Source organism: Aegilops tauschii, chromosome 5, assembly GCF_002575655.3.
Source record: "Aegilops tauschii subsp. strangulata cultivar AL8/78 chromosome 5, Aet v6.0, whole genome shotgun sequence".
NCBI lineage: Eukaryota > Viridiplantae > Streptophyta > Magnoliopsida > Poales > Poaceae > Aegilops > Aegilops tauschii.
The window spans coordinates 531,453,068-531,463,506 of record NC_053039.3 but is presented as its reverse complement, the minus strand read 5'-3'; positions in this window follow the sequence as shown (position 1 = coordinate 531,463,506).

Sequence of the window (10,439 nt, the reverse complement as noted above, 5' to 3'; positions counted from 1 at the left end):
TTACAATAAATATGGCTTAAGGCCATCTAATACGATAACAACGGAAGGCTTGGAAGATAAAGTGAGTCCATCAACTCCAACGGCATCACTGAGTGAAAGACCACGACCTAAGGCTCCTTACTTGTCGTCTGAAAAGTCTGCAACATGATACGTTGCAGCCCGAAAACGGGTCAGCACATGGAATATGCTGGCAATGTAACACAAGAGAGTAATGAACAGAATAAAGCTATCTCTATATGCGTATATGGCTGGTGGGGGCTGTATGGTTAATATGTTTTGCGAAAAGCCAATTTTTTCCTACAACAAAGGAACATATTTTTATTTAACTATCATGCTGGTTGTTAGACATTAAGAAGGTTCACCCAACTCAATCCCAATTAAGCATCATCATTAAACCCAATCAAATTATATTAAGAGTGATGAGATCCACATGATAACCGGGGACACGGCTAATCATGATTAGTTTGTACACTCTGCAGAGGTTTGCGCACTTTTCCCCACAAGACTCGATCTCCTCCGTTGGTTTTCTCGCACTACATGATGTTTGAGAAATGGATGACCGATGCACAGTCTTTCCGAAGAGGTCCCCTTAACCGATAGATAGGCCTATACACCTACAATCCCCTACATCTGCTAGCCCATCATGGAAAGGTTTCCCACAACTTACTGAGCCCATATTGGCATGTGGCTGCACACGGAAGTTTCTAGCATGAATTATCTTATGATCCCTTTGAGCCTGGGTGGCAGTCCATAGAAGAATCACACGGTACCCCAGGATTTCCAAAAATACAGGCAATCACTGGAATTCCCCAGGTGCCTCAATCCACCCAGATGTGTATTAAAGTTGCCACCTTAAGTTAACCATTAATTAACAATACTCACATCTGTCATGAATACACTCAAACCCAATCCATGTCTACGAGCATAGCATAGCGGTATAAGCAATGTAGAAGTAACTCCCATGGTTTGATAATAAACAGGTGAATAGGTACTACCTCATCTACTTCCCAAACCCACAATTTAATCAGATCCAAACCATGCAATTGTTTGAGGATTGATCTAATGCAATAAAACTGGGTATGAAAGAGGTATGATCAAAGTGTTACTTGCCTTGCTGATGATCCGCGAAACCTAGAGACTCGTAGTAGCACGCTTCACACTCCGGGTACTCTATCGCAAACAAACAAGCATACAATAAGAAATCAAGCAAGGGCACGGGTAAAACTCAAATAAGAGATCTAACCAGAAAGTTCAACTTAAGAACTCCGGTTTGCAAAAAGAATCAAATCAAACGAAGCAACAAAACTCAAACGGCGAAAGAAACAAGCTTCGTTTACTAATCTGGACTAAAGTCAAATTTTACAGTAGCAAAAACTTGTTTAAGTTGATTAAACAGAAAGAGGGTTTCAAGACGAAACTCTAGGCACTTGAATCGCCTGATTCCGATAAACGAGCGAAAAGTTAAACTAAAACGAAAATCGGATCAAAAATCGCAATCAAAAATAATCGCGGAAAATCTGAGAAAAAGAAAAACTGACGAACAGGCTAACGCACGAACGTTCGCTGTCTGCGGCTAAATGGTGCAAACCGTTCGTTAAAATGAACGTACGAACGGGCGTTCGCTTAATAACTAAACCAAAAAAACCGAACCGATCTAACCTAAAAAAATCTAGGTTTTTTTTTTAAAAACCGAACGGTTTTTCCAGCGAAACCGGCGGCGGATCAGGCGGCTACCTCGGGACGGGGTCGGCGGGCGGTGGGGCGGCGGCAACTCCGGAGATGGCCGGCCGCGGCGGCGGCGACGGGCGGTGGCGGGGCTCCAAGGGGCGGCGGCGTCGCGGGCGTGAGAAATAACGAAATAAAATAGCGATAAAACTCCGAATAAAAATATTATTTGATTTTAATATTAATTCTCCAATATTTCTTTATTTTGAGGAAGTCATTTTATCCTCTCTCTTTTATATTCATAAAAGAAATATTCAAAGAGAAAATAATTAAAATCAAACGATCCCCTTTTCAAAATTTGAGAAAACTCAAATATGAAAATAACGAAATCCCCAACTCTCTCCGCGGGTCCTTGAGTTGCGTAGAATTTCTAGGATCAAACAAAAATGCAAATAAAATATGATATGCAATGATGATCTAATGTATAACATTCCAAATTGAAAATTTGGGATGTTACACTTGACACCTTGATCTCCATCGTAGCATCGTTGACGTCTCGCCAACTATTGCTTCTACGACTATCGCTACCGCTTAGTGATAAAGTAAAGCAATTACATAGTTATTGCATTTCATACAATAAAGCGACAATCATAAGGCTCCTGCCAGTTGCCGATAACTTTTAAAAAACATGATCATCTCATACAACAATTTATATATCATCACGTCTTGACCATATCACATCACATCAAGCCTTGCAAAAACAAGTTAGACGTCCTCTACTTTGTTGTTGCAAGTTTTACGTGGCTGCTACAGGCTTAGCAAGAACCATTCTTACCTACGCATCAAAACCACAACGATTTTTCGTGAAGTGCGTTGTTTTAACCTTCAACAAGGACCCGGCGTAGCCACACTCGATTCAACTAAAGTTGGAGAAACAGACACCCACTAGCCACTTGTGTGCGAAGCACGTCAGTAGAACCAGTCTCGCGTAAACGTACACGTAATGTCGGTCTGGGCCGCTTCATCCAACAATACCGCCGAATCAAAGTATGACATGTTGGTAAGCAGTATGACTATTATCGCCCACAACTCTTTGTGTTCTACTCGTGCACATAACATCTACGCAAAGACCTGGCTCGGATGCCACTGTTGGGGAACGCAGTATTTCAAAAAAAATTACCTACGATCATGCAAGAAATATCTATGTGATGCATAGAAACGAGCGGGAGAGTGTGTCCACGTACCCTCGTAGGCGGAAAGCGGAAGCGTTAAGTAACACGGTTGATGTTGTCGAACGTCTTCGCGATCCAACTGATCAAGTACCGAACGCACGGCACCTCCGCGATCTGCACACGTTCAGCTCGGTGACATCCCACGAACTCTAGATCCAGCTGAGGTCGAGGGAGAGTTTCGTCAGCATGACGGCGTAATGACGGTGATGATGAAGTTACCGACGCAGGGCTTCACCTAGGCACTACAACGATATGACCGAGGTGGAAATCTGTGGAGGGGGGCACCGCACACGGTTAAACAATCAACTTGTGTGTCTATGGGGTGCCCCCTTCCCACGTATATAAAGGAGTGGAGGAGGGGGCCGGCCGGCCTCATGGGGTGCGCCCCAAGGAGGGAATCCTACTGCAACTAGGAGTAGGTTCCCCCCTTTCCTAGTCCAACAAGGAGGGGGGAGGAAGGGGAAGAGGGAGAGAAGGAAAGGGGGCCGGCCCCCCTCCCAATTCGGATTGGGCTTGGGGGGGCGCGCCTCCACCTGGCCTCCTTCTCCTCTTTCCACTCAAGCCCATGTAGGCCTATTAAGCCCCCGGGGGGTTCCGGTAACCTCCCGGTACTCCGGAAAATGCCCGAACCTATCAGAAACCTTTCCGGTGTCCAAACATAGTCTTCCAATATATCAATCTTTATGTATCAACCATTTCAAGACTCCTCATCATGTCCGTGATCACATCCGGGACTCCGAACAACCTTCAGTACATCAAAACACATAAACTCATAATACCGATCGTCACCGAACGTTAAGCGTGCGGACCCTACGGGTTCGAGAACTATGTAGACATGACCGAGACTCATCTCCGGTCAATAACCAATAGCAGAACCTGGATGCTCATATTGGTTCCTACATATTCTACGAAGATCTTTATTGGTCAAACCGCATAACAACATATGTTGTTCCCTTTGTCATCGGTATGTTACTTGCCCGAGAGTCGACCGTCGGTATCTCAATACCTAGTTCAATCTCGTTACCGGCAAGTCTCTTTACTCGTTCTGTAATGCATCATCCCGTAACTAACTCATTAGTCACATTGCTTGCAAGGCTTAATGTGATGTGCATTACCGAGAGGGCCCAGAGATACCTCTCCTAAACACGGAGTGACAAATCCTAATCTCGATCTATGCCAACCCAACAAACACCATCAGAAACACCTGTAGAGCATCTTTATAATCACCCAGTTACGTTGTGATGTTTGATAGCACACTAAGTGTTCCTCCGGTATTCGGGAGTTGCATAATCTCATAGTCATAGGAACATGTATAAGTCATGAAGAAAGCAATAGCAATAAACTAAATGATCATAGTGCTAAGCTAATGGATGGGTCAAGTCAATCACATCATTCTCTAATGATGTGATCCCATTCATCAAATGACAACACATGTCTATGGCTAGGAAACTTAACCATCTTTGATTAACGAGCTAGTCAAAGTAGAGGCATACTAGTGACACTCTGTTTGTCTATGTATTCACACATGTACTAAGTTTCCGGTTAATACAATTCTAGCATGAATAATAAACATTTATCATGATATAAAGAAATATAAATAATAACTTTATTATTGCCTCTAGGGCATATTTCCTTCATATAGAGGTAATTTTAATCCTAGGCCTTTTCCTAGTAATTCCTCTAATAATTATGGTAATTCCTATGGAAATCAAACTTATAATAATAATAGGAACACCTCTGATCTTGAGAATAATATTAAGGAATTTATCAATACGCAAAAAGTTTTCAACACTTCCATAGAGGAAAAGTTGAGTAAGATTGATGATTTGTCTAGAAGTGTTGATAGAATTGCCCATGATGTTGAAAATCTCAAGATGAAAATTTTTGTGCCTAAGGTTGATGAATCAATTAAAGCTCTTTATGTTTCTATGGATGAAAGTAAGAGAAGAACTGCTATGCTTAGGGCTAAAAGAGAATTTTTAGAAAAAGTGTTTTCTAGTGATTTCTTTCGTAAAAGTGATGAAGATCTTAAAATGATTGGTGTTTCTTCTATTGATTAGTTGTTTAGTAAAGATAAAACTGATGAAAAAGGGATTGGAGAAGAGTCAACTTTAGGTAGAAGGTGTCCCAATATTTCGGAGGGTGAAAATCTTGTTGAGAAAATTGATGAAAGTGGGTTTGGAGAGATCAAAACTTTAACTAGTGATGTGCCCACTCCTTTGGATTACAAAGACCTTAATTATGATAGTTGCTCTTTGATTGATTGTATTTTTTGTTGCAATCCATGATAAATTCACCTCATGCCTATGAACAAAATGAAGGTTTTACTAAACATATTGTGGATGCTATGATGAAAGCTTTGGAAGAAAAATTGTAATTAGAAGTTTCAATTCCTAGAAAATTGCATGATGAATGGGAACCTACTATCAAAGTCAAGATTAAAAATTATGAATGTTTTGCTTTGTGTGACTTCGGTGCTAGTGTTTCCACCATTTCGAAATCTTTATGTGATGTGCTTGGTCTTACCGATCTTGAAGAATGCTCTTTAAATTTGCACTTAGCAGATTCTACCATTAAAAATCCTATGGGAAGAATTAATGATGTTCTTATTCTTGAAAATATAAATTATGTGCCCATAGATTTTATTTTTCTTGATATTGAATGAAAGCCGTCTTGTCCAATTAACCTTGGTAGACCGTTTTTACGCACTATTGGTGCCGTGATTGATATGAAAGAAGGCAATATCAAGTTCCAATTTCCTTTGAGGAAGGGCATGGAACACTTTCCTAGAACAAGAATTAATCCACCTTATGAATCAACCATGAGGGCATCTTATGGATCTCGAACCAAAGATGACAAAACTTAGATCCTTGCTTTATGCCTAGCTAAGGGAGTAAAACTATGGCGCTTGTTGGGAGGCAAACAAATGAATAAAATTTATTTTTGCTTTTACTTTCTGTTCTTGTGTGTTTACACAATTATGCTACTGGTATGGTTGTGTTTTTTGTGTTTTAATTAGTGTTTGTGCCAAGTAAAGCCTTTAGGATCTTCTTGGGTGATAGTTGTTTGATCTTGCTGAAAAAACAGAAACTTATGCACTCACGAAAATAATTTTCATAAATCACAGAAAAGTGCTTTTGCCCTGATTTTTTTTGCAGAAGATTAATATACAAATTACCCTAGTCGTCCTAATGTTTCAGATTTTTTGGAGTTGCAGAAGTATTCGAAAGTGTCAGATTACTACAGACTGTTCTATTTTGACAGATTCTGTTTTCTTTGTGTTGTGTGCTTATTTTGATGGCTCTATGGTTTTCTTTGATGAGTTTTTGCCATAGAAAAGTTGGAATACATTAGATATAGTACAAAAACAAAATATGAATTGGTTTGATACAACACTTATAGTAGTGGTTTGCTTTCTTTTACTAACGGATCTCACAAAGGTTTTGTTGAGTTTTGTGTGATTGAAGTTTTCAAGTTTTGGGTTATCTTACGATGGATGAAAGAAGGATAGAAGAGCCTAAGCTTGGGAATGCCCCGACATCCCAAGCTATTATCCAAGAATGAGCAACCAACTAAGCTTGGGGATGCCCCCGAGTGGCATCCCCTCTTTCTTCTAACGACCATCGGTATTTTACTCAAGACTATATTTTTATTCGTCACATGATATGTGTTTTGCTTGGTGCGTCTTGTACGATATGTGTCTTTGCTTGTTTTATTTTGTGTTTAGTCATCAATCCTTGCTGGACACACCTATTCGAGAGAGCCAAAATTATAGCATGACTTGTTAGAATTGCTCTCTGTGCTTCACTTAGATCTTTTATGAGCTAGGACTTGCTCTAGTGCTTCACTTATATCTTTTTGAGCACGATGTGCTTAGTATTTTTGAAGAAATTCTCTCTTGCTTCACTTAAATTATTTTGAGAGAAAGAAAAATTTTATGCTCATGATCTTCACTTATACTTGTTTGAGCTTATGAAAAGCAACATATGAAAATTAGTCCCAAAGTGATAGATATCCAAGAAGGATAAATAAAAAAATGTCATGAAGATCATTGGACAAAATAAACTTGATTCTTAGTAATAGTTTTAAGATATGATGGTGTGATATGTGAGTTATGTTGATGAGTAATTGTGCTCTAGTAAGAATATTGGTGTTAAGATTTGTGATTCCCTATGCATGCATGAAAGTCAAAAATCATGCAATGATAATTATATCCTACTTGTGGTGCATTACTCGGTGTTAATTATGCTTAATGCTTGCTTATGAGATTATTCGTTTCTTGGTCGGTCGCTTCTCAATCTTTTTGCTAGCCTTCATTTTGCACTAAGTATGACCTCTACTTGTGCATCCAAAATCCTTTAAACTAGTTTTGCCACATGAGTCCACTATATCTACCTATATGCGGTATTCTTTTGACGTTCTAAGCAAATTTGCATGTGCCATCTCTAATTTTCAAAATAAACTTCTCTTTTGTGTGTTTGTTTCGCTCGCGGAACGGTAACGGGTGGCTAATATTTTCCATGCTGGATGTGTTATTCTCACGATGAGTGTTTATTCACTTATCATTGCACGAGAGTAAGGCAAAGATTTTAGAGATGCCCAGTCCCGAAATGCAAAAATGAATTTACTTTATCTTGTCAAATAATAAATTCCTTGGAAAGTGTTGGTATGGAAGGCAACCGTGGATACGGCTAGCCATGGAAAGTGAAAGTATGGTGGAAAAAGGAATAAACTTTATTTTCTGTTTGGGAACCGCCTATGGCATATCTAGCATGGTACACTACTGCAGGATGCTGCTAACGTGACACTACGATCAGAGACCCTTCGAGAAACTGTGTGCGATGCAATAATTGCAAACGGTGTTGTATGAAAACCGTCAGAAATGATGCAAAACGTTTGCGATGAATGATACATCAAACACGATTCAGATTATAGTTGCGTGTGCGATGAGGGGCATACGGTTGATCTGTATGAATTGTTTGCGATGAGACAGAACAACAGAAACGGGCAGCCAGATCAAGGTGTGTGCGATATACGGCATACAGTTCGCTCCGATGAACCGTTTGCTATTAGGGAGTGCAACATAAACGGTTAGCCAGATCAAGGTGTGTGTGATATAGGGCATACGGTTCACTCGGACGAACTGTTTTCGATTAGAGAACGCAACAGAAACGGTTAAACTTAACAAGATGTGTGTGATACGTGGCAAACAGCCGACTCGGATGAACTATTTGCGATGAGAATTTACAACACAGACGGTTAACACAGTTAGTTCGTGTGCGATTCTGTGTGTACAAAAACCTTTGAAAAATGCAAACTAGTTGCTTGCGGTGGCTAGGAGTATCGCACACGATGCGTCTATGAGTACTCGTGTGCGATGATTAGTAACTTACACATACGTTTCCTTATGTTAACACCTCTGTGATAAATAACACGTGGCACCGGATACGGTATTCGGGTTGTGTGTGTGCTCCACTTAGTCTTCCCGTGCTCCACCGAATGCTCCCGCGCTCCACATGGATGAATTGTAAAATCCATGCCTATTCCCTCATCGGTTTCCCACTACCAGCTAACGGCTTGCTGCATATAACCCAGGCGGCAACGCACCGCCGCAACACTCTGCGAAGATCTAGTCCTCACCCATCTACCATTAGTTATGCCAAGCATGCCAGGCAACGACCAAAGCTTCGACGTCGACGCCTACCTGCGTTACATCTTCGGCGAGGAGAACGAGCCGGAGCAGGTCGGGGAGCAAGAGCTTCATCGGCCGGTGCAGGCACCATGGCCCATCGGCAGCGATATCGGCGTCACAGTCCTTGGGAGCACAATCGACATATTGCAGAGGAGGTGTGATGAGCAGTTTGCCATCCATCGTGCAAAAGATCCAGAGCTGCTCGGCGGCATGATCGACGACCCACCCGAAGAGCCGCCGTCACCAGTGCTCATCGAGAGCCTGATGCCCCGCAAGGAATGGACAGAGGACCTCTGTGATTCAGTCAAGATAAAGGCAGCCTACGGCTTCAACATTGCCCGTGGCGGCCGTGTCAACCTCGATCCCGATGATGTGGTGGCCAGGCTCGAGCGCATCCTTGGCGGAGTTGACATCCCCGATGAAGTAGAACATCGCCAACGTGGTATCTTGAGGATGCAAGTGATCGACGGAATTTGCTACCAGGCCAAAGACATGGAAATGGAGCGGTTCCGCGGAGTTGTCATGCGCGCGATTGCACGCTGTCAAGCTCTTCTGGAAGAGGCCCAGCAGCCCCAAGAGCCTCCCAGCGCCAGCAGCTCCGTAGGCGGAGGCGGGTCGGGACACTCGGAGTAAGGGTGCTATGCTGATCATGGAGTTCGAGAAGACCATCGTCGGAAGGCCGCCGGCTCAGCCTTTTAGCTTATATTTTATTATAATTGTATGCATATGTAGGTCGTGAGTGTTCTTGTCCTTGCCGCATTTGGCATTTTAAATTATCCTGAATATGTAAGACAATTATTAAGAATTATTAACAGTTGCCATTGTAATTTTGCCTCAACGGCGAGCAGAGCGCGTGCAGGGACGCCAGAGCGGAGCGCGCCGCGACCGCCTCAATGGCGAGCAACCACGTGGTCAACCTTCTGCCATCAATAAATTTTCACCTTGTTTCTCGTCACATTGCTGATTACAACGCAATAAGTAATTGCAAATCTGTTCACACCTATCAAACTAATATGTGTTCACAATTAGCACCGGGCTATAAAAACTACCCACTTGAGAATTACTTCACAGTTCCTCACCTCATCACCCACAAAACTGGTTTTCTCTGTCAAGTCGTTCCGCCATGACCGGTAGGAGGAGTTTAGGGTGGACATATAACCAGGCAGCAAAGACCAAGGCCGCGGAAGCACTAGAGAGGTCCCGCCGCGAAGCCGCAGCCGCTGCAGAGATGTCCGGGCGCGCCGCGAAGCCCTCCAACGAGCTCTCACGGACATGCGAGGGCTCTCACAAGCGCATTCGCGGTGTCGGCCATCGCGACGAGCCAGCGTTCCTAAAGTCCTTCGCCGGCGACGACGACATTCTTGCTGGCGTCACTACGCAGCAGGAGCTGGTCGACGGCTTGATGAAGCTGCTCAAGATCAGCGATGCCTCGATTGACAAGGCGACCGGCCTCACTCGAGCAACTCATGGATGACAATGCGAAGCTCCTCAAGTTGGTCGCCGAGAAGGAGGAGGAGGCCGCCGGCTGGAAGATATTGCATGAGCAGAGCAGTGCCTAGGAGATGACGCTGAAAGCGGTCGTCGAGGAACTGATGGGTGGCTTGAGGAAGCTTCGGATCGTGCCCGAGCAGGAGGTGGAGGAATCCGTGGCTGCTTTCAAGCAAAGTCGTGAGGAATTGAAGAAGGAGCTGGAGGATTTCGCCGCCCGGCGATCCATCGATGAGTAGAGATAGTAGCGACCCAGATCGTTGTTTGCAATTTCCTTCTTCTCTTGCCCCTGTGTCTTCCGGGCTTTGCCGCATGTGGAATTTTAAATTATCCAGAATATGTAAGACAATTATTATGTGCGC